The 24653-nt window shown below is 39.9% G+C and overlaps 2 long non-coding RNA genes and 1 pseudogene across 3 annotated transcripts in view; all 3 read left to right on the top strand.

Moving 5' to 3' along the window:
- The first annotated feature begins 323 nt into the window (after positions 1-323).
- Positions 324-8172, top strand: LOC141278314 (uncharacterized). 2 transcript variants are annotated; one of them, XR_012330828.1, is made up of 2 exons: positions 324-5892; positions 7179-8172. It is a non-coding gene; the product is annotated as an uncharacterized lncRNA (long non-coding RNA). The 2 variants fall into 2 exon arrangements; XR_012330829.1 differs by having other exon boundaries at positions 7184-8172.
- A 6299-nt stretch (positions 8173-14471) lies between these two features.
- LOC141278315 (uncharacterized) overlaps positions 14472-24653 on the top strand; it is a 35123-nt gene continuing 24941 nt past the window's right edge. Inside the window, exons 1-2 of the long non-coding RNA XR_012330830.1 lie at positions 14472-14964; positions 21857-22008. This is a non-coding gene — a long non-coding RNA (uncharacterized lncRNA). The remainder of the gene's footprint in view (positions 14965-21856; positions 22009-24653) is intronic.
- On the top strand, positions 22397-22989 carry LOC101325538 (large ribosomal subunit protein eL32-like; annotated as a pseudogene).

The raw sequence follows: 24653 nt of genomic DNA on the forward strand, positions 1-24653 counted from the left end.
TTGGGTTAAACATCTAGGTGAGGGAGTCACTTGCAGGCTGTGACCTTGTGCAGGTTACTATTTTCTCCATCTCTTGTTATTTTTATCCGTTAAGTGAAGATAATTGCAATACTTAAATTATCCATGTAAAGCACTTAGGTAAAGAAGAGCGTTTAGCATATAATAAGGGCTCGATTCCTGTTAGCTGCCGCCATCACCACCATCATCATCGTCATCATCACCACCACCTGGAGAATGTGGACAGGGATGCGGAGGTGATGGGAGTGGTTTTTAGTGTGAACTGAGGCCACATCGCTGGACTAAGATACCTCTGTAGTTAGTAGCTGCCTTTTCTAAGAAAATGCTTGCTGTTGAATTTTAGATTTGAAACTAAAACCATCATCCAGGCTGTTTTATGAAGAAGGAATCAGATGCACAGAGAATTTATCTAGGAGACTTAATACTTGAGGCCTTTTAAATTAGCAGTTTATATTTGAGGAAGATTCGTATTTGGAGATAAATGTTAATCTTCATTTTGAAAGTATTCACTAGCTATCGTGTTGCACCTTTCTCTTTACTTTTGAAATGTAATAACATATTCAACCAAGGGTACCAGGGCTGTGCTAACGGTTTCATCCAACCAGAGCCACATTCCGTCTTAGCAGTTCACTGGCTCTCTTCAACAATGACTCCTCTCATTCACCGGTGCCAGGCTGAGGTCATGTTCTCGGTGTATCACAGCTCTAAGAAAGGTGATTGGTCTGTTCCTTCTGCATCACTCTTGTCCCTGGCTGTAGATTTGACACAAATTCCATGTACACTATATGTAAACCATATGGACACCATCTGAGAAGAACCTTTCTCCTGTGTTAGCTCTTCAGGATAAGCTGAAAGCTTCTGAGCCTGCTTGCCTCTGGCTCCTTTAGTCTCTGTTATGGCTCCTTTGTTTTAAATCCTGGAATTTCCAAGGTCATGACAAAGTGCGTGTGGGGAAAGAGGGATGATTGATACTTGTTACATGGCTCTGGATTCACAGGTATTGACTCTGGCATAACTTAATTGTTGAGTGAGAGATGCTTTATATTAACTCTTTAAATCTATATTTTGCCCGAACTTAGGACCTCTGCCCATAGGTTGGCAATCGTTATCTGGCCATGATTTTAGGAATTGTTCTGATTTCTCATGTTATGTCATGTTGTCATTCAAGGGCCCAGAGTTTAGTTAAGAGTATGTGTAGTTGCGTCCCTAGGCTCATAGGGTATTAGGACCTAACATCGTTTACGTTGTGGTCATTTACATTTTGTTGCTCAGCATCCATTCTCTTTCTATTGTTAACAACATGTTGGTTTCTCTGTAGGACAGCAGTACCACCTCCCTCCAGCTCTCTATCCAGATGCTGATGGTAACTCTGATGACAGTTGAGCACATGACGTGGGTCTGGTCAATCAGAGCATGGCCTCCCCTTTGTGTCAGTGATTGATTCAAGAATGAACATGCAATGCAGCTGTGCAATCAGGCTCAACTGTAAATCATCCTAGGACTTTTGCTAGAGATACAGGGAAAGAATCCTTCTGTCTTCCCCCCGGACTTGAAACTATGAGGCTGTGAGTCTGGAGCTTCTGGCAGCCAATGTGCTGCCTTGAGGAGAGAGGCAGGCTGAGAAAGAAAGGAACCTGGAAAGTGGAGGGATGGAGAGATGGAGAGAAAGTGAGTCCTGATGCTATCATCTGAGGCAGTACTTCCAGCCTCACCCGCAGTCGCCTTCCCCTGGACTTCTCCAGTTTCAGGAGCCAATACATTTAATTTTTTTGCTTAAGCCAGTTTGAGTCAAGTTTCTGACTCAAACTGATTGAGTTTGTATCTGACTCAAACTGAAAGAGTTCTGATTGATACAAGATGATTTCTAGGTTGGTTTTATATTCGCTGTGGAAAGTGCTTGCTCTTTTAGAGAAGGGAGAGGGAACCTAAGAAAACTTAGTGCCGGGAAACTTTGCCTAGAAACAGACTAGTAGGCACCTGACCTGGTCAGTGGAGACAGACCAGTTAGAACTCAGAATTAAAGTCTGTCCTAAAGTATCATGAAAATATATTGATTCAAATTAAGTTTTATTATTTTTAAGCATTTGCAATCACTGAAAGTATTTTGGAAGACTGCAAAGTGGCCTAATGTTAAGGAAACAAGCTTCGTAGTTGGAGTTTGGGAATGTGATTTCATTTCTTTGAAACTTCTTTTCTTTCATTTCATTTCTCAGTTTCCTCATCTGTATAATGGGCATATCCAGTGCCTATCTCAAATAATCACTAAGGCACATAAAACATTCATAGCAGGATGTCTAGTGTATCCTCAATAAGTAGAAGCTATCACCCTTAATAATGCTCTGACCTTTTCCTTTTAGGATTGTGTGATGCATCATATTATATCTTTGAGCCAGAACTGAGTCAAAATAATGTGAACTAGAAGGACAAACTCTCTAGAAAGAGGATATTAGGGTTTTTAAACATTCCTTAGGCTGACTAAAATTTGTTTGCTAGCTCTTCCAAGTTGGTAAGTAAAAGGAAATCTAAGTACCGGTTGTTTACTTATATTTAGTGAAGGACCAAGTTATCTAACTGAGTTCCTCTTGTTTAAGGTTGCTCTAAGTTGTCAATGACAGTCCTCCTGATGGAAGTAAGAGTTCAGGCCAAGCTTCACCTCCTGAGCACTTAAAAACAAAGTGAGAAAAAAAAAGATAACACAAATCAAAACCCTAATCAAAACCAATCTTTATTTAGTACCATGTGCCTGGCACTATGCTAAACTCTCTCTGTGGACCATATTGTCTCCATCACAACTCTAGAGGGTAGGAACTCTTATCACCATTTTACAGGTGAGAAAACTCAGGCTCAGAAAGAAAGACTGTTAAAGGGCACACAGGTGGTATGTGGTGGAGCTGGGATGGTAGCTGCCCTTTTAACCACACACACACTGCTCCTTGCCTGTGCACTCTCCAGTCTAGCAGGATGGGAGTCCGCATCCTCCAGTTCCTGAGCCCACATTTGTTCACGGTAGATCTGAGAGCATCAGGAGACCTAGTTCCTAGGAGTCAGTACCCCCAGGACCATCCAAAAGGCTGATAGTGGGATGTTCCAGTGGCAAATTACACACTGTGGGGGCAGAACTGGATCACTTTGAGGAAAAAGAATGTCTCTCCTGGAAGAATTGTTATATTCTCATTATATCTGCTTGCTGCTCTGAAAATCTGGAGATGTCTCACTGTGGAAGGATAATCACTCTTCCCTAGTGAACCACTCAATAATTGATTTGATTACATGTGGTTAATACAGGAACCAGATGTGGGTAAAAAGTATCTACTCTTTTAATTTATTTTGTTTAAATACAATGCTGAAAGGGGGGAATAGAGATGTTTATTTGAAACAAATGATTTATTTTACATGAATTTTGTACAGATGACATGGCTTGTTCTAAGATGAATTTAAAACAGTGGTAATGAACACCTTCCATCACCCTGACCATCCTTGAAGTTTCCCCTATCACCATGATGCCTATTATCTGAGGTCTTTTTTGTTGCTGTCAGATGTTATCATTGGCTTGTCTCCCTGTGATGTGTGTGTGTGTGTATGTGTGTGTGTGTGTGTGTGTGTGTGTGTGTGTGTGTGTATGGTGGGGGGGGTGACTTGCTGACAATAGAAATTAACAAAATATATGAGCAGAGACTCAAGCAGTATTGAGTGAATGGATACTAATGAGCCTCATCACACGGCAATGACCTGGTATGTGGTTGTGAACAGTCAGAGCCACCACACTGCACAACACCAAGGGCTCCATGTTCACTAGACTCAGACATCCAAGGTTCCCTGGAAGCTAAATGGGCCTGTGCAGGGTATGATAGAGAGGGAAGGCCTGAAAAGTGGTGGAGGTAGACACGTGTTACTCTTTGGCTGCCCAGAATTCATTTACACTATTTCTTTTTTTTTAAAAAAAATTATTTATTTATTTGGTTGCACCGGGTCTGCAGCAGGCTGGCTCCTTAGTTGTAGCAGGCAGACTTCTTAGTTACAGCTTGCCAGCTCCTTAGTTGTGGCATGCAGACTCCTTAGTCGTGACATGCAAACTCTTAGTTGTGGCATGCATGTGAGATCTAGTTCCCTGCCCAGGGATCGAACCCAGGCCCCCTGCATTGGGAGCGTGGAGTCTTATCCACTGTGCCACCAGGGAAGTCCCCATTTACTCTATTTCTAATAGCTTCTCACATTAACTGGGGATCTACTCTTCTCCTATGCTCAATGTAGATAGAGCTAATTTCACCCCCAGCTCTAAATGTGGCCTGTGACCCAGGTCTGACCAATCAAAGCTTCATATTCCCCTGACTGCAGAGATGGATCCTGACAAGCCACCGGGACTTCACGTTCCTTTGCTGAGACTTCTTAGAGCTTGACTTAGAGACTTGGCCTGTGTGCAAGGCTGGCCTGCTTCTCAGGCGTTTCTGAGCTTTTGGGGCCGAACTGTAAAATCATGTTGACTTGAGCAGATCTAAAGCTGGGAAGGAACACTGATACAATGGCAGAAATACAAGTATGTGGTGAGTTGGAGGCATATATTTCTTAATGTTAAATGAGCATTGTAGAAGAGGGACCAGTGTTCATAGCAGAAGAGTGTTAGGGAGAGGAGTTTTGGGAATTGTATCATGAAACGTTCTGTATCTGAAGTCTGTTGGAAGATTCCAAGATTCAAGATGTGACATGTCTCCCAAGCTGCAATTAGCTCCCCCAAGCTTTCAAGATGGCTGTTGTACAGGGCCATGGCTGTATTCTCAGTCCTTTAGCTAGCTGAAAGTTTTCAGGCCAAAAGATTTCGCCATTGCTCTTTCTTCAGCCACCTGGAGTCATCTTCAGTCTTTAAGACATCTTGGTTATGGTTTTTCCCATCTCCCAACCTTTCTCCCAGCACCATGACTAGATTAAGCTTTGCCTCTGACAGTGTTTTTTAAAAATTCACATTTCTATTCAGTACAACACTTTGAACTCTTTGGAGAAGAGTTATCATAGGGATCTAGTAAATGAGGGAACTCTTGCGGCAGTGATTTGATAATTTATTTTCAAGAAAAGTTTTAAATCGTAGTTTGGAAACCTGTTCTGTTGAATCCAAACAGGATTAGTAAGCATCAGTCAGGACTCAAGGAATCACATTTCTATGGTCACAGTCATAAGTTATCTCCCATTGTATTTACTCTTCCCTGTATTTTTTTGCCTGACATTCTGCCTGCAGCGTCTGACTAACTCTGATGAGGGAAAACTATCTTATTCAGCTCTATTCATCATTTTTTTTTTTTTCCCCAGGCTGTGCTAACAATGAAAAAATCCCCAAACACCCTGGACGGTTAATTCGGTATAATGGGCTACCATTTACAGGGCTCTGAGTTTTAGAACTTCCCCAGGCGCAAAGGACTCAGCAATGATTGTGGATTATAACTGAGGATTTCTATTTATGTCATTCCAAGAAAGGTGTGTTTTCTTAGGCTCAAAGTCTGACCTTTCTCCTTATTGAGTGCTTACTGTTGGCCTTTGAAAGTTACTCATTGGCCCCTGTATTACCTAGTTACTTTAGTGCTGTGGTAAGTTAATTCAAGAACTACTCGAATCACTGAACATGGCATGTGTTCTCATAAACCAGATATTTGGGCTTGGGTGGTGAATCAGAGAGCAGAGGCAGGCACTGAAGGGTGTCTTCAGCGATGAGACAGGAACCCACTTCTGTGTGAATCGGTATCTGGGAGCATTCCTCTGGAAAGTCAGCCTGGGACAGCATAGGAGAAGTAACCTGCTCCCGGTTCTATTTTCTTCATTTCTACAGAGAGATCTGTAGGTACTGGGCCTGCCTTTGGCCAGAAGAAAGTCTCTGGATTATTAGAAGAGGTAAGAGTGTGTGGGGGGGAATAGAAACAGCAAAAGTTCTGTTTTCTCCGAAATGCTAGAGCCTAGCCGTATGAGATGTTTTTGTGGCTCTTTACTCCCTCTTGTGGTGATGTGGTGCCACTGTTTTCTAACTATCGTGGACCTTCATGTTTCCACCTGAGGCAGAAATCACCAAATTGTTTAACATACTCAGGTTGGATGTAACTACCCAATAAGGCAAAGAGCAGAGGTTCCATGCTACATTTGGACACACCTCTCAGAGAGTTAAGGGATTCATCTGTTAAAAGTTGTAAATAAGCGTGTAGATCCACTGTTCCCACCGAGAGATGGTTTCACAAATACTTTTCCCCCAAATGTTGGACTAGTATGGGGATTTTAGGATCTGCGGATGAAAAAAAGCACCAGACTTCACCTTTCCATTCCACTTGATGGTAAATAGGATAAAGTTTCCCTACCAAAAAAATATAGAATCTGAATTCCTATATACATTCCAGTGATATTTTATCAATCTCTATATAAAACGATATCACATATATACATATTTTACTGTGAGCAGTAATAAATATTCTTTATTTTAAATTTGGCACATTGCACTTTAACATGACATCCGAACATTTCTCAAGTGGATGCCTACTCTGTAAAACCGTATATTCAGCTCATTGTCATTTCTGTACAGAAGTATAAGTAACTATATGTGATATAATACGTGCAATAATACTGGAATTACTTTATTTATCAGATATTTTGTCCTCTATCATATACTCCACTCTGCAGTACAGGGAGGAGCGGAATAAATGGCATAGTTTAATTGGGAGGTCTTCTCTTTTTTTAAAAACTTGAATGGAATGGGCAGCTGTACAAGAAAATGCGCCAGAAGTAGATTCTATTTTTCTAGTAAAATGAGCTGGCAGAGAATTTTATAGTGCTGCGCATTGCTTTAGGATCATTCTCAAAATGAGCAAAATAGCATCCATTTGTGTCGCTCAGTAGTTTTAGTACTCTGGTAAACTATTCTACAGTAAAACAAGAGTAGACTCTTTTCAGGCACAGATTCTATAAAGGGCATCCTTTCACTGATGTGGCTGGTTGGGCATGGTCAAGGTCGCTGTAAACACTTGTCTTCCCTGGTGTGGTAGGCAACCTCTGAGATAGCTTCTGTGATCCTCCCTCCCCCATCTTGATATTCACACCCTTGTGTAATCTCTCCCTTTTGAGTGCGGGCTGGATTTATTGATTTGCTTCCAATGAACTGAACTCCACAGAAGTAATGGGATGTTATTTCTAAGATTAGGTTACAAAAAGACTATGGCGTGCCAAAACTTGGAAGCAACGAAGGTGTCCTTCAGCAGATGGAATGGTAAATAAACTGTGGTACATCCAGACAATGGAATATTATTTACTGCTAAAAAGAAGTGAGCTATCAAGCCATGAAAAGACATGGAGGAAACTTAAGTGCATGTTCTAAGTGAGAGAAACCAATCTGAAAAGGCTCCCCACTGTATAATTCCTACTATATGACATTCTGGAAAAGACAAAAAAAAAAAAAAAAAAATGAAGACAGTAAAAAGATCCGTGGTTGCCAGGGGTTAGGGAGAGAGAGGGATGAACAGGCAGAGCACAGAGGATTTTGAAGGCAGTGACACTATTCTGTATGGTACAATAATGGAGGATACGTGTCATTATACATTCGTCAAAACCAATAAAATGTACAATACCTAAATGTGGACTTTGGGTGATAATGTTGTGTCAATATAGGCTCATCAGTTGTAACAAATTACCACTCTGGCGGGGGATGTCTACGGTGTGCGTGTGCGTGGTTGTACATGTGTCGGGGAAGGGGTTATATAAGAACCCTCTGTACTTTTTGCCCAATTTTGCTGTGAACCTAAAACTGCTCTAAAAAATGAAGTCTATTAAAAAAAAAAAAAAGAGGCTATGGCTTCTGTCTAGGTGCCTTCTCTTGCTCTCTCATTTGCTCGCTCTGAGGGAGGACAACTGCCAAGTTGTGAGGAGCCTTATGGAGAGGCCCACGTGGCAAAGAACTCATGTCTCCAGCCAATAGCCAGCAAAGACCGGAGGCCTGCCCGTGGCCACAGGAGTGGGCTCAGAGTGGAGCCTCCCCCAAATGGGCCTTGAGATGACTGCAGCCAGTCAACACCTTGATTACAGCCTTGTGAGACACATTTTGAGAAACTCTGAGTTGGAGGTGCCCCCTTAAACCAGGCCCAGATTTATGACTCATAGAAGCTGAAATAATAAATAAATGTTTGTGATTTTAAACTGTCTAGGTTTTGTAGTAATTTGTTGTGTAACAACAGATAACGAATAAACTTGTTAAGCCACTTCTCATATACAAATGTTGAAGGGATTCTTTAATACTGAGAATTAGATGGAAAGTACCGAACCCATGGTTCACACCAGGGACTCTACCCACAGGTAAGCATAAATATATCCAACCACCTGTGATTACAGGTGACTATAGCTATAGTCACTGGGTTGTTCTAGAGTAAACCTTCAGTTCCTCTGCATAAGTGGAAGAAAATTAAATTTTACTGAGCATTTACTACTTACTAGGCACTTAAATGCAGCGAAGAGTAACCCTCGCTCACCACAACTAGAGAAAGCCTGCATGCAGCAACGAAGACCCAACGCAGCCAAAAATAAATAAGTGAAATAAATAAACAATAAATAAATTCATTAAAAAAAATCGAGGTGTCACTTCCAAGTAAAAATAACTTGTATCACTCTTTCCAGAACTTTTCCTTGCATTTTCTCATTCTATATTTTCCACTAATCTGTGTTAAATCATTAGGCTTTCCTCACAGTCTACAGTCATAGTGGGGTATTTTATACACATTTTTCTCAGTAACTGATAGAACAAGCAGGCAAAATATCAGTAAGGATATAAAAGTCTTGAAAAATATGATCTGCAAACTTAACCTAATAGCCATGTATAGAACCCTGAGCTCCAAACTGCAAATTACACATTCTTTTCAAATATACATGGAATCTTTACTAACATTGAATCAAATTTTACTAAAATTGGGTCATAAAGCCAACCTCAATATGTTTAAAGGACTGAAATCAGAATATGTTCTCTGATAATAAGGCATTCAGCTCAAAATCAACAATAAAAAGATTACTAGGAAATCCCCATATATTTGACATGAAGAAATATATCTGTAAATAACTCATGCATCAAGAAAGAAATGATCATAGAAATTAGAAGACATTTTAAGCTAGAAAATCTCAAAGTTTTCTAGGAGTGAAAAGAAAAGTTTTCTAGGAGGAAAAGAGAAGCAAGGTTGTGGATTATAATGATGAGTCATGGAGTCTAAGCAAGACAGAAAGGAAGACAGAAAGAGGCTCTGGGTGTCCAGAGAGACACGGAGGGATGCGTTGGAAGTTGCCGTGAGAGGGAAGGATTCTGCAATGGGAGTACTTGAGCTGGAAAGGTTTGGATGTGAGATTGCCGAAGTGGTAACTGGTAACGAACATGTCCAGGGTGTGACTATGGGAAAAAGTTGCCAAAGTGGACTGGATTAAAAAGTCACTGGAAGTGCGGGCATTAAGCAACTAGGAAGCAGGGCATTGGCTGGATCATGCACAGGGCTTCTAAAGTCTCCAAGCATAATGAAAGGAGCTGAGGTGAAGAGTCACGTAGCAGGAAATAAGCCATGTGATGAGTGAGAGGGTGTGAACAGGAAGGAGGAAGATTGAAAGCAATGAGATGTGAAAGTGGGTAGTAAATCCCAAGTGGCTCAATGGTCATGGGAGTAGGTGTCCAAGATAATCCAGGTTACTCTTAAAGCACATTTCATCAGGTACCTTCTACAAAGAAAGACAAAACTGGCAGTAGCTCACTATATACTAAAACTGGTTTTCATAGTTTAGACAATGCATAGAATTATCAGTTGCTTCCAACTGGGAGAAACCAGCCAAGTTCTTAATCTTTTTTTTTTTAACCCTTTTTAAAAATTCAAGTATAGTTAATTTACAATGTTGTTTCAGGTGTACAGCAAAGTGATTCAGTTATTCATATCTATCTATTTTTCAGCTTCTTTTCCATCATAGATTATTACAGGATATTGAATATACTTTCCTGTGCTATACAGTAGGTCCTTGTTACTTATCTATTTTATATACAGTAGCATGTATCTGTTGATGTCAACTCCTAATTTATCCTCCCACCCCCTTTGGTAACCATAAGTTTTGTTTTCTCTGTCTGTGAGTCTATTTCTATTTTGTAAACAAGTTCATTTATCAAGTTCTTACTCCCTATTTGGGTTTTCTCAGCCTCACAATCGGCTTTACTTACTGTGCCTCTTTTCAGTCTTACCAACTTTTCCCTAAGAGGTTTTGCTCACTACGCAATACACACGACTGCTTGCGGTTTCTCTAAGGGAGATATACATCCGGTAATTCAGGTTTGTGTCTGAAGCAGAGTTCACAAGCTCCACAGATACTGTGTTCAGTTCAGAGCGATGCAGCTGCTTGTAACTGAGAGGGTTTTAAGCTACACAACACATGGGATTTTATGGCGCTTAACTTGTTTTTAGAAGTTATTCATTTGTATAATTACACAAGTAGCTTTTCAGGTAAAAAACAGAAAAAGCCAAAGTCCCCTTGATCATTGCCATGGTCCCAAATCATGCCCAGAACTAACCACTTAATCAGGTGGTATGTTCTCCTGGGCTTTTCTCTATGCATTTACGTTCTTGTAAGTGCACAGAGGGGAATATGTAGTTTTGCTCAACGGATCATTTTACTCCCCCGCTTCTGAAGCGCTCCCCATTATAACTAGAATAAAATCCATACTTTCCACTGTGGCCTCCAAGATTCCACACTATCCGGTCCCTGCCTCCCTCTGTGACTTCCTCTTGTGCCAGGAGGTGAGACGGTATTCTCCCCACAGGTCCTTTGCATGTACTGTTCGTGCTGCTTGGAGAGCTCTGTCACAATCCTTGCTTGACCGTTTCTTCTCAACTTTCAAGTCTCAGCTCAAAATTCATCTGCTCATAAGCCTTTCCTGGATGCCCTCTCTAAATTAGTACTTCCCTCCTCTGTCTCAACTTTCTATCTCTTTCGAATCCTGTTAGCTTGTTTCAGGCAACAGAGTTCTACCACTGGGGTTTGAATCCTCTCTTTACTACATGCTAGCTAAATTACTTCACCTTTTTGTGCTTTAGGTTTCCCATCTAAAAATGAGGATAATTATGCACTTACTTTTTAGGGTGTTATGAGTTAATATTTGTAAAACATTAACAAGTTGCCTAGAACGTAATGCGTTCTGTTTGATAAATTGATACAATTTTTCGTTAGCACTTGCGATGAGATGAAATCATTTCTTCCTTTGCTGTTTATCCTCTCCCTTCTCTAGAATGTAAGATCTATAAGTGCAGGGACCTTGTCTGTTCTGTTCTTAGGCCAAGAACAGTGCCTGACTCATAGCACCCTTAATAAGTAAAGGCTGAATGCATGAATATTCAGATCTTACCTCCTGCATAGGGTTCTGACTGCACAAGTGGTAAGTTTTTGTTTTTTTTTTTAACTTTTGGCTGCATCTCACTGCATATGGGATCTTAGTTCCCCGACCAGGGATCGATCCCGTGCCCCCCGCAGTGAAAGTGTGGAGTCTCAACCACTGGACAGCCAGGCAAGTACCAAGAGATAAGTTTAAAATGGGAAACATGGTCCTGCTTTTATTAAAAACTTAACTTTTATACACTGTCCACCACTTAGTGCTATCACCATATCTTGCCCTGTTATACTAGAAATGGATGTAACTCCTCTAACCTCCAAAGTAGGCCTAACCCAGCTGCAATTCTCTCTGTGTCTTACTTTTCCGAAGAGCACAGCAGAACAAAGACTGCTAACATGTCCTGCCCACTGTCTGCAGCACATGGTGGGATGTAGCTCCAGGACCTTGCTTCAGATGTGCAAGATCACCCATCCATTAAACCATTGATGTTTCTATTGCTGAAAAAACAAACAAACAAAAAACAAAGCGCACAGCATACAGAAGGTCAGTGTAGTAGCAGCCTCACTGCTGGAAATACACTAGCAGCAGTTATCATAAGCAAAAATGACACTCCCAGATTCCAGCGCAATCCAGACCCTTACTGCAGTTGCCAGCCAATTTATTTAGGATTATCTGCGGGATGGAGGAAAGAGAAAAGTTCTTGTTTAAGCCTGTCAGGTTACTAGTCATACTGTGCTGGTTGGCCACGGTCTGTGAACATAAACTCTATTGGGAAAAATCTTCTGTAGAGATGTTAGTTGTGCTTTCATGCACTCCTCTTGCAGAAACCCAAGCTTTCTCCAGCTGTGCTGTAGCTACTGTCACCACCAAGACGGTGGGTGCTTCAGAGGTCCAGTAAGGCCACATGGACATAAACTTTCCTACTCTGAAAGATGCATTTTAAAAAGATTTTTTTCCTGCAGATATTCTCTTGCTGCATTAGGTCCAAACTGGGTCATCTATCCAAGGCTAAGAAACAAGATAAAAGAGAAAAAAAATTAGCAAAAAATCCATTAGATTGCTACCTACTAAACTGAGCTTGAGGAAAAACCAGGTCTGAGGTGCTTCGTTCCTGGTGCTATCAATGGGTCTTTTTGTTTTTAATTGAAGTATAGTTAATTTACAATGTTGTGTTAGTTTCAGGTGTACAGCAAAGTTATTCAGTAATACAGACACATATATCTATTTTTTTTAGATTCTTTTCCCTTATAGGTTATTAGAAAATATTGAGTATAGTTCTCTGTGCTATACAGTAGGTCCTTGTTGGTTATTTATTTTATATTTAGTAGTGTGTATGGGATAAATTAATGAGTCTTAAGTTCATGTAAATTACAGCTGCCTTTACAGTATAGGGTCCCCTAGGGAACTTCTTGTGATTCCAGGGAAAAATTTCTATCTCCATCCAAGGCTTGATTCTGACTTATGCAGTATGAGCTCCTGGAAAGCCTGTGTTGGTTCCCAAATGAATCTATTTTCATATTAAACTTGGCTACTGTAGTCTATATGTGCTCAATCACCCTGCACAGCTGCAATCTCAAACCAGCTGCAGCTCAGTGACAGCTGACAGAATCACTTTCAGGGCCAGTGAGTGAGGTCAGGGGCTTTGCAGCCAGGAACCCTGCCCCAATCATGCTGCAGGTGGTCTAGTGAAGACACCGTTCTCCTTGCAGCTGGATACTAGATGCCACCACTCACCCTTCTGATGCCACTACCACTGAATTTTGCCCACCCCCGCTAGAGCTAAGACCATTGCTGCTTCTACCACCTATCACCAGAATGGATTCTATATAGTTTGTCATTCTCTCCATCCCAACTCAAAGCCTTGGGAGGAAGCACCTCATTGGCAGAACTTAGGACATGTGCTATGCCTGGTTGCAAGGAGGCTAAGAAGGTAAGTGTCTCTTATTTTCAGCCTCTGAAGTAGGAAGTAGGTAGAGGTATTCTCCAACAATAGGAAGCAGGTTCAGAGACTCAGCAGCAAAAAAGAGAAAAATACTGTTTCCCTGTAACATCCCTTCATGCCCTCCCAGCTCTCCACACACCATGAGAGCTAAGTCACAAAACTTAGTGTCTCCCTTATAAGAGTAACCCCTTAGAAAAGAGACATCCATAAGGTCGGAGCAAAGAAGACAAACTTAAGAGGAGTTCTGACTAGCAGAGATTAAGTAGAATTCTTACTGGGAAAGGGAGAAAGATTAGGAGGGTAGATAATAGGGGGTGTGGTTGGCCTGGGGTCTTCAGGGACCCAACACCCCTTTTCCCCTTCTGGGGCCAGGGCCTGAGAGATGGGGGAGAGAAGAGGATAGAAAGACCAGATAGATATTGACTCTGAGAAGACACTGCTATGCAAGTGACTTTGAATCATCATAAAGTGACTGCGGCAGAATGTTAACGGCCTTGTTTGTTTATGCAATAATGTGCTGAAGGTCCTATTCCTGTTTCCCTTGGCTCCTGGCTGGCATGGAAGAGATTTATTTTTGCTTGTTTGAAAATTTTATTTTAGACTCACATAGAAGTTGCTAAAATAATTCCGAGAGCGAGAGACAATGCACAGCAGATTCTAGGAATACCTGAGCCCACATGCTGATGCAAACACGTTTCAGAGGCTGGATAGACTTGAGCTGGGGCCAAGTGCAGGTAGGTTGAGGATCACTGAGACGTCTCAGTTATGTTGAGAGAATAAACCTCAAGTTCTATCTGCCACATACTTTATCAGTAGCTTGGGGGAGAAACAGAGGCCAGCAGGGCTTTAAGGACCACTCCTAGCCCTGCCAAATCTTTCCTCTATCTTAATGTGACCTTTAGGCTAGAAAAGGGAGGAGGGAGAAATCCTGAAAGATTGCATTTACCCCAAATAGACCGAGTTACCTTTAACTGGTACCTTTAAGTCTCTTCTTCTGCCTCCCCCCACAAGAACGAGGACACGAGAACAAGCTAAGAGCATTAGAGAACAGTGTACACTAATAAAGCAACCCTCTTTTGTAGTGTATCATACACCTCACTCTGCCTGCGACTAGCCAGAGCCCAGCTGTGAGTCTGGGAAGTGGTGTATTAGCTTCCCAGCAATGGCTGAGAAAGCCTTCATTCTCGCTCTTGTGGGCCTGTGGCTGAGCACACCTCATGGAAGATCACAGTTGGGTTGATTTTGCACTGACATTTCTGAAAGTAAGAATAACGCACACAACCTTTTTTTCTTTTATTCTTTTCGCAGTTTTTTTTTTTTTAAACAGAATAACGGGATTATTGGAAAGACCACAACGCAAGATTGAAGCAAGTACCCTGCATGAAGATCTGGGTACTTGTGCCAGGTGGAGCTTGGCGACGGAACCGATACTCCGCTTGCTAGGCTCCCTCGTGAGATTGCGTTTGAAGAATTTTGGCGCTGCTCAGTCGCCGTAGCTACGCCCTTCTCGGCAGCGGGCGGGAGCGTGGAGACTGCAGTTTACTGAGTTGTCCCACTGGCTTACCGTTGGTGGCCATATGCCCAAGGCTCACATTTACATCTTGATTCGAGTCTACATTCCAAACGCCCGCGGACTTCCTTGTGCCCAGTAAGCAAAGAAGCTCGCCGTTGGCCTGACGCTAGGATAGCGTCACGGGTAGACGCGCCTTTGTAGGGAGCAGGGGGCGGGGTGACGGGCACCAACCCTCCGGAAGAAGAGGGCCCCGCCTCCAGGCCACGCACCCTCCTGGTTGGAGGCAGCGCGGGGGCGGGGCGAGGTCCTGGCTCAAAGCCCAGGAGTGACCTTTCTTATTACAAGGGCTTTTTTAACTTTCAGCGCCTTGGAGTCTAGCCTTTCCGGGTTTCGGTGAGCCCCAGAATCAAGGGGTACAACGTCAAAAGGCATATGTGGACAAAGGGCTAAGAGTGCAAGGGGCTGGTGTAGGGGCGAGTTTTCAGTGACAGGACTGCGTTGGAGATTTAGGCTTGAGTTAGAGACTTTTCTTGCTCTGCTTGAGAGTTGAAACCAAACTTTCAGAGTTGTAGAACCATAGCTGTCTGTTTGGCATCTCCAGCCATAGCTTCACTTCGCTTACTGTAGGCAGTTTGCCCAAAATTGAAATCGTGTTCCCTCCAAAAGCTGATCTCCCACTATTCCTTATTTTGATGAATGGCCCACCGTAACCTAGATTCTCAAGCCAGAAATATGGGGGTTATTTCTATCGTTCTCGTACATTCTATTAATCAAAAAGACCTATTGACTCCATTTCCAAAAATAGGTAACTAATAAGAACCTACTGTATAGCATAGGGACCTCTACTCGATACTCTGTAATGCCCTATATGGGAAAAGACTCTAAAAAAGAGTGGATATATGTATATGTATAACTGATTCACTTTGCTGTACTACAGAAACTACATAACATTGTAAATCAACTATACGCCAATAAAAGTTAATTAAAAAAAAATCTCCAAATTACCCTCTCTTCAACATTTCCTCTGCATTACTTCTGGTCTCAATTTTTCCCAGTAGGTTTCTATCTGTTACCCCTGCCCACCTACAATCAATTCTCAATTATGGGGCAGAGTGATCTTTCCATGATGTAAACATTTCTCTGGAGTAATCCTGCTTAAAATATTTTAAGCACAAAATTCGAACACCTAAATGTGCTCTGACTCTGCTTGCTTTCATGCCCATACCCCATCTCCAATCTAGCTAGTACTTCTGTTGCCTGAGCAGTATTCAGTATAGTTCCCTGTGCTATACAGTAGAACCTTGTTGTTTATCCATTTTATATATAATAGTTTACATCTACTAACCCCAAACTCCCAATCCATCCCTCCCCACCCTCCTTCCTCTTTGCAACCACAAGTCTGCTCTATGTCTGTGAGTCTGTTTCTGTTTTGTTGATAGGTTCATTTGTGTTATATTTTAGATTCCACATATACGTGATATCATATGGTATTTGTCTTTCTCTTTCTGACTTACTTCACCTAGTATGATAATCTCTAAGCCCATCAATGCAGTAAGCAACAAAATTAAGAACCATTAAAAGATACTGCCTATGGGCAACTTGTGTGTCAACATACGTTAATGGGTGTTTTTTATGTGCATGTGCTTAGTTTGCTCTGCTGAACCTCTTTGTACTTACACTTTTTCTTATCAGTTCCACAGGAAAGAGAAAAGCTGGAATAGAAATTCAAAACAATAAGAAAATCATACATGGGTTGCTTTGTCTGTTAGTGCATAGACTCACTTTGGCTTGAGGAAAAGTTTTGAAATTGATTTTAGAAAAGATTATCAAAGAGAACTTTAATAATGCACTTAATATTTGCAATGTCTACAGCACATAGCTCATTGTGTTTACTTTTTCTGGGTTTTTTTTCTTTTTTTTTTTGCGGTATGCGGGCCTCTCACTGTTGTGGCCTCTCCAGTTGCAGAGCACAGGCTCTGGACATGCAGGCTCAGCGGCCATGGCTCACGGGCCCAGCCACTCCGCAGCAGGTGGGATCTTCTCGGACCGGGGCACGAACCCGCGTCCCCCGCATCGGCAGGCGGACTCTCAACCACTGCGCCACCAGGGAAGCCCCTTTTTCTGGTTTTGATCATCCTGGTTTAATAAAAGAAAACTATTAGGATACTGATTCATTTATGTTAGTTCATTAGCTGTAACTTAACATTTGCAAACATTTCTGTTAACCTCAGAAATTAGAATTTAAACGATGTGATGCAGTATTAATGTTTCTTAATTTTTGTTGAGAAGAGAAAAAGAACTGCTTATCTATAGACGATGTTGAAAGGTTTGTGATTTTCCTGTCATTTTATGTATTTTATTTTTGCTATTTCCTGATTATCTTTTTCAATGTTTCTAGTTTTATTTTGTTGTGAGACATATCATGGGAGAAGGCATAGGTTTTTACCAAAATTTGTTTCCAGAAACTTGATTTTTATAAATGAAACATTTCTTTTTTTTTTTTTTTTTGTGGTACGCGGGCCTCTCACTGTTGTGGCCTCTCCCGTTGCAGAGCACAGGCTCTGGACGCGCAGGCTCAGTGGCCATGGCTCACGGGCCCAGCTGCTCCGCGGCATGTGGGATCTTTTCGGACCGGGGCACGAACCCGTGTCCCCTGCATCGGCAGGTGGACTCTCAGCCACTGCGCCACCAGGGAAGCCCCTGCCCATTTTTTAATTGGGTTGTTTGTTGTTTTGATTTTGAGCTGCATGAGCTGTTTGTATATTTTGGAGATTAATCCCTTGTCAGTTGCTTTGTTTACAAATATTTTCTGCCATTCTGAGGGTTGTCTTTTTGTCTTGTTTATGGTTTCCTTTGCTGTGCAAAAGCTTTTAAGTTTAATTAGGTCCCATTTCTTTATTTTTATTTTCATTACTCTAGGAGGTGGGTCAGAAAACATCTGTGATTTATGTCAGAGTGTTCTGCCTATGTTTTCCTGTAAACGTTTTATAGTGTCTGGCCTTACATTTAGGTCTTTAATCCATTTTGAGTTTTTTTGTGTGTATGGTGTTAGGGAGTGTTCTGATTTCATTCTTTTACATGTAGCTGTCCAGTTTTCCCAGCACCACTTGTTGAAGAGATTGTCTTTTCTCCATTGTATATTCTTGCCTCCTTTTTCATAGATAAGGTGACTATAGGTGCGTGGGTTTATCTCTGGGCTTTCTATTCTGTTCCACTGATATATATTTCTGTTTTTATGCCAGTACCATACTTTCTTGATTACTGTAGCTTTATAGTATAGTCTGAAGTCAGGGAGCCTGATTCCTCCAGCTCCGTTTTTTCTTTTTCAAGATTGCTTTGGCTATTCGGGGTCTTTTGTGTTTCCATACAAATTGTAAAATTTTTTGTTCTAATTCTGTGAAAAATGCCACTGGTAATTTGATAGGGATTGCATTGAATCTGTAGATTGCTTTTGGTAGTATAGTTATTATCACAATATTGATTCTCCCAATCCAAGAACATGGTATATCTCTCCATCTGTTTGTGTCGTTTTTGATTTCTTTCATCAGTATCTTAGTTTTCTGAGTACAGTTCTTTTGCCTCCTTAGGTATTTATTCCTGGGTATTTTATTCTTTTTGTTGCAGTGGTAAATGGGATTGTTTCCTTAATTTCTCTTTCTGATCTTTCATTGCTAGTGTATAGGAATTTTACATCAGGAAGTGTTTTAATATAGCCACTATGAAAAACAGTATGGAGGTTCCTCAAGTAATTAAAAATAGAACTGCCATATGATCCAGCAATTCCACTTCTGGGTGTATATCCAAAGAGAACAAAATCATTATGTTGAAGAGACATCTGCACTGTCATGGTCATTGCAGCATTATTTCATAGTCAAGACATGGAAACAACCTAAGTGTTGACAGCTAAATGGATAAACAAATTGTGATACACACACATACACATCAGAATATTATTCAGCCATGAATAATTGAACTTTGAATTCATGAGTATTTCATGAATAATTGAACTTCTTTCAATTGATATGTCTGTGAGTTTCATTTATATTGTTGTATGTGGATTTTGATTTTGATTCTCATGGTTACATACTACTATTATGGACATATACCACAGTTTATTTATCCATTCTAGTGTTGATAGGCATTAATAGTGTAGTTGGCAGTTTTGGCCTATTATAAACAGTGATGTTATAAACATTCTAGTTCCTATACTTTTGTAAATCCATCTATGTATTAGGTGTACACCTAAGACGGAAGGAAGAAAATAGAGAACAAAATTATATAGTTCTAAAATTAAATGTCTTTAAAATATAAATAATAGATGATAGACTCACACATGACCATCTACTTAAGCAAATAATCTGAAATATTTTCCATTAGATATCACACATGGCTCTACTGATGTTCAAATAGAGAAAATTTAACCAAATAGACTTAAATGAAATTAAACACATCTTTGTCTGTCTTTGATGATTCAAATGTACCCTGGAAGGACCTTACATATATAAATAAAAGTTGTTAATTTTGGACGGTCACAGTGGTGATAGACTGTTTAGAATAGATCAGTTTAAGCAGATTGCATTATATAAACTGAAAAAATCCAGCTCTGGGGAAATTTTTTAGAGTATTTAAAGTTTTGTCTTTTCATCTTTATTTTCATTTAAGAAAACTTTTTTTTCTGAAAATAATTGGCTCTGAAAAGTATCTTTTAATAAAGATTTTTAAAACCTTTTTTCTAAACCTCTAACCCGTAAAAAAACTCACTGAATTACTATGCCTGCATTAATTTCCATCTACTGTTAATTTAAAACTCAGTGGATTTTCTTAAACTAAACATACTGTGTAACCAGCACTGAGATCCAGAAATAGATCATTACTGTACTACAGTACTATACGATCTGCAGTTGCTGAATCCATGGGTGCAGAACTGTGTATAAGGAGGAACCACATAGAGGGATGGCCGATTATAAGTTATACTCAGATTTTCAACTGTGTGGAGGGTTGTTCAACAATTCTCTCATTGTTCGAGGGTCAACTGTACATTGTGATTCAGCTTCTCCTTCTGTCAGATTCTGCCTTTCTCACATTCTTCCAGGTGAACTTCCTAAGAGCATTGTCCATCAACTTTCCCATTAAAAATCCCCATTTTCAGGAAACCCGATCTAAGAAAGTACCAGCACAAATCCCAGAACATCCATATGGAGAACTATTAGGCTTGCTAAGGAATGAGGAAAACTATGTGCTGCCGTTGCTGCAGGATTTGGCTAATATGTACCAATATACCAAGAGTAGATGCACAGGATTGTATATGTTAAGGATGCTGAACGAAGGGGAACAGAACAAAAAAGAAAGTTGTGGATGGGGGAGTTTATCAATATGGGAGATAGTCCTGTGAAATAGAATTTAACACTCTGGCATCTACAGTGGGAGATCATGCTATTCTCTCCTAGGATAGCTATTAGAAACATTTAAAAAAATACTGACACAAAATAAATTAAGTAGGAATGTCAGAGTTATCAGGGCTGATGATGGAAAAAGGATTCAAAGATTCAGAAAGAGAGCTAGGTAGGATATATAACATAAAGCTGGATAAACAGCTGACAGTATTTCACGCGAAGGCCTAGAGGACATGCCAGGTGACAGTACTAAGCAAGTAACTGGTGAAAGGGGAACAAAAATTGTTTAGGAGCTCAGGGATGGCTGTTCCGTCTAGGCAAAGAATGACAGTAAGAGATGCTGTTTTAGGACTGGGAATCCTGATAGCAATTAATTTGATTGCATCTCAAAATAACAAAGAGGGGATGGTAGTGCTTAGCAATCAAAAGCAAGGTAAGTGCAATTATCACAACGAGCAATAAGATCTGTGTGGCAGATGAGGAAGCTTGACTCACAGTGAGATATAGAAATGGTTAACAGGATATGTTAGTCCTTACAGAAATATGAATATGCAGCAAGCAAGCATTTTGCATAATATGTGCAATCAAAATAAATAAAAATAAATGATAAGGAGGCAGAGGGAAGCTGCCCATTAAAAAGTCACAATTCTTTTTTCCTAGATTCCAGATGTGATCTGATTCTCAGACCATGAACCCATTGACTGGAAGAGAGGCCTATGATGAAAGATCATTTTTCACTGTGACAAATGTATAACAGTAATTCCCCTGTACTTTACCTAGGTGACCCCGAACTTTAATTCAGGTGCCTCAGTGCTGGGAAAAGGGAAATGTCCAGATCATTCCAGGGTTGATGTAAACATGAACATAGTGTGGACAGAAATTCCATATATTAAAAGGAATAAAATAGAATGTCTAGAACCCAAAAAACGTTATGTGCAGATTAAACACCACAGAAAAAATATCAGTGAGCTTAAAGACATAACAATAGAAATTATGCATACAGATATATTTAGCTTTGGTGAAATATGGGATGGTACTAAGAACTCTAACAACAGTGTTATTAGAGTTCCAGGAAGGAGGTGGACAGGAATTGAATAAATAATGGCTAATATTTTCCAAATTTGTTCAAAATTATAAGGCTGCATGTCCTAGAAGCTCAAAAAATTCTAATCAGGAAAAAGAAAAGCAAAGGCACATAATTCAAATTTTATAAAATCATTGTTAAAGAGAAAATTTTAAAAGCAGCCAGAGAAAAGAGAGATTAAGTGCAGGAGAATAACCGTAAGAAAGTTGTTGACTTTTTATCAGAAACAATGCAAACCAGAATATTTTGGAACAACATCTTTAAAATGTTGAAAAAATGTCTGTCAACCTAAAATTCGATATCTAGAAAAAATATTCTTCAGAAATGAAGCTAAAATAAAAATATGTTCAGGAAGAGAAAAACGTGGAGAATTCATCACCCAAGGATCTGCACAAGAAGAAAATTTACAGTAAATTTCTTCAGGCTGAAGGAAGAGTAAACCAGAGTTTTACTAAGAAATAAAAAATACTGTGAATAGTCACTATGTAGATAATTTTTTTTTTTTGTGTGGTACGCGGGCCTCTCACTGTTGTGGCCTCTCCCGTTGCAGAGCACAGACTCCAGACGCGCAGGCTCAGTGGCCATGGCTCATGGGCCCAGCTGCTCCGCGGCATGTGGGATCTTCCCGGACCGGGGCACGAACCCATGTCCCCTACGTCTACAGGCAGACTCTCAACCACTGCGCCACCAGGGAAGCCCTATGTAGGTAAATTTTAAAAAATTCCTTCATTTTAAAATTTCTTTAAAATGTACTTTATTGTTTAAATTATAAAATAATAATATATTTGTGGGGTTTATGCCAATGAAGATGTAGATTATTTGACAATAAAAGTATAAAGAAGAGGAGGGCATAATAGAAATATACTGTTATACATTTCTTACATTGAAACTCAAGAGGCATGATATTACTTGAAGAAAGACTGTGATAAGATGCATATTGCAAACCCTAGAGCTCCTACTGCATAAACTTAAAAGTTATAGCTAGTAAGACCATGGTAAAGAAAAATTGAATATTGAAAACATTTAAATAGTCATAAAGAATGCAGGGACGGAGAATAAAAAATATATGGGACACGTCCTCCTCAGCATCATGGCCGCCCTCAGACCTCTCATGAAGCCAAAGATCAAAAAGAGAACCAAGAAATCCATCCAGCACCAGTCAGACCGATATGTCATAATTAAGCAGAACTGGCAGAAGCCCAGGGGCATGACAATAGGGTGTGCAGGAGATTCAGGGGCCAGATTTTGATGTCCAACTTTGGTTACTGGAACAGCAAGAAAACAAAGCACTTGCTGACCAGTGACTTCTGAAAGTTTCTGTCCACAGTGTCAAGGAGCTTGAAATGCTGCTGATGTGGAGCATATATTACTGGGCTGTGATTTCTCACATCGTCTCCTCTAAGAACCACAGAGCCATTGTGGAAAGAGCAGCCTAGCCGGCTGTCAGTCACCAATCCCAATGCCAGGCTGCACAGCGAAGAAAATGAAGAGACAGCTTGTGTGCACATTGTATTCGTGTTAATAAAACCATAAAACTCAAAAAAGTGTACATATAGGACAAATTGAAAACAAATAGCTGGATGGTACACTTAGAAACAACCATGTAAATCATTAGATTAATTATAAATGCTCTAAACTTTCTAAAAAAAAGCCAAAGAATATTACACTGGATTTAAGTGCTAAATCCAATTTTATATCATCTAGAGGAAGTGCATTTTAAATATGGAGTTACAGATAGTCCAACAGTAAGAGAATGGGAAAATATACAGAGAAGTCCTCACAACCAGGAATATTGACAAAGATGAGAAGGGGAATTTCATAAAAATGAAAGTGTCAATTCTGAATCCCTGTGAACCTAATACCAGAGATTCATAAATCTATGAAGCGAAAACTGAGAAAAATCTGCAAGCAAAATTAGACAAATCCACATTACAGTTGAAATTTCTGCAGAAAATTACTAAGGATATAAAAGATGTGAATAAAATATCAACCAGCAGGACATACCTGAAATTTATAGAAGAATTCACCAAACAATGGAACACACAAAGTCTTTTTCAAAGAGCACATTCAACAGGTGGAACAAAAAATAAATTAATTAATGAATAACTGAAAAAAAGAAACTGAACAGTTGTTTGGGACACCTTCCATCTGATTTCACATTAAATGGAGGCATATTGTGGAAATGAATCCTTAGTGGTTATCCAGACTTTAAAAGTACTCACATCAGTGATTAAAGCTAATAGGAGCAATTTCAGTTTAAAAGCAGGACTTCCTGTCCACTTAATACTACAGTAGTATTGACTACATTACTTGGAAATACCCTATGTCTAATTTTCCATTCCTTAACTGGAGGAGAATATTGTCTCGAATGCAGATGCCTCAGATACCTTGTAATTTTATGTAACCAATCTCAATGGACTTTATGCCGTTTTTAGCTTGTCACCTATGTGTGATTATCCCAGAAAACAATCTTTTTCCCCCCAAACTCACTATTTATGTACTTATTATGTTTAAATTAATTACTGAACCTTAGTACTTCCCCATTGAAGAATGGGCTTATAAGTATACTTCCTCATGATTATATGATTTTTAGACTAGATGGTTTATTTGGTAGATTTCCTAGCATCATCTCCCTGGGCTCTAAGTTATTTAATACATTAATTTTGGGCAGTTCATCATGATGGTGTTAATTTTTTATTATAGCCTATTTAGTAGTTTTATCTTCTAAGATCACAAAGATTTTCTTTGATATTTTCTTAAACAAATTGTGGTATATCCAAACAATAAAAAGAAACAAACTACTAGACACACAACATTGACGAATCTCAAAAAATGTGCTGAGCTACCTAGGACACAAAAGAACACATACCATATGAACCCATGTATATACTATTACAGAAGAGGTAAACCTAATCTATAGTAATCTCTGGCCTAGGCAACAACTGATAACATATCAGTTGTTGCCTAGGCCAGAGGTGAGGGTGGGTAAAATGCAAATGGATACAAGGAAAATTTGGGGGGTGATGGAAATATTCTGTATCCTGATAGGGTTGATGATCATATGGGTGTATACATTTGACAAGCTCACCAAACTGCAAACTTAAAATAGGTGCTTTTTTATTGCATGTAAGTCACACTTCAGTAAAGTTAATAAGGAAAAACAAACAAACAAAAAACTATTGTGTAGGCAGAAGAATGGAAGCAGGGAGACTAGCTAAAGTGCTGTGAATAATCTGAGCAATGATGGTTTAAACAGTAGAAATGGAAAACAAGAAGATAGATTTAGGATATGTTTTGAAGGCAAATTGTACATGATATGTTGATAATTTATATACGTACATTTGAGA

Source organism: Tursiops truncatus, chromosome 3, assembly GCF_011762595.2.
Source record: "Tursiops truncatus isolate mTurTru1 chromosome 3, mTurTru1.mat.Y, whole genome shotgun sequence".
In the NCBI taxonomy this organism is placed as follows: domain Eukaryota; kingdom Metazoa; phylum Chordata; class Mammalia; order Artiodactyla; family Delphinidae; genus Tursiops; species Tursiops truncatus.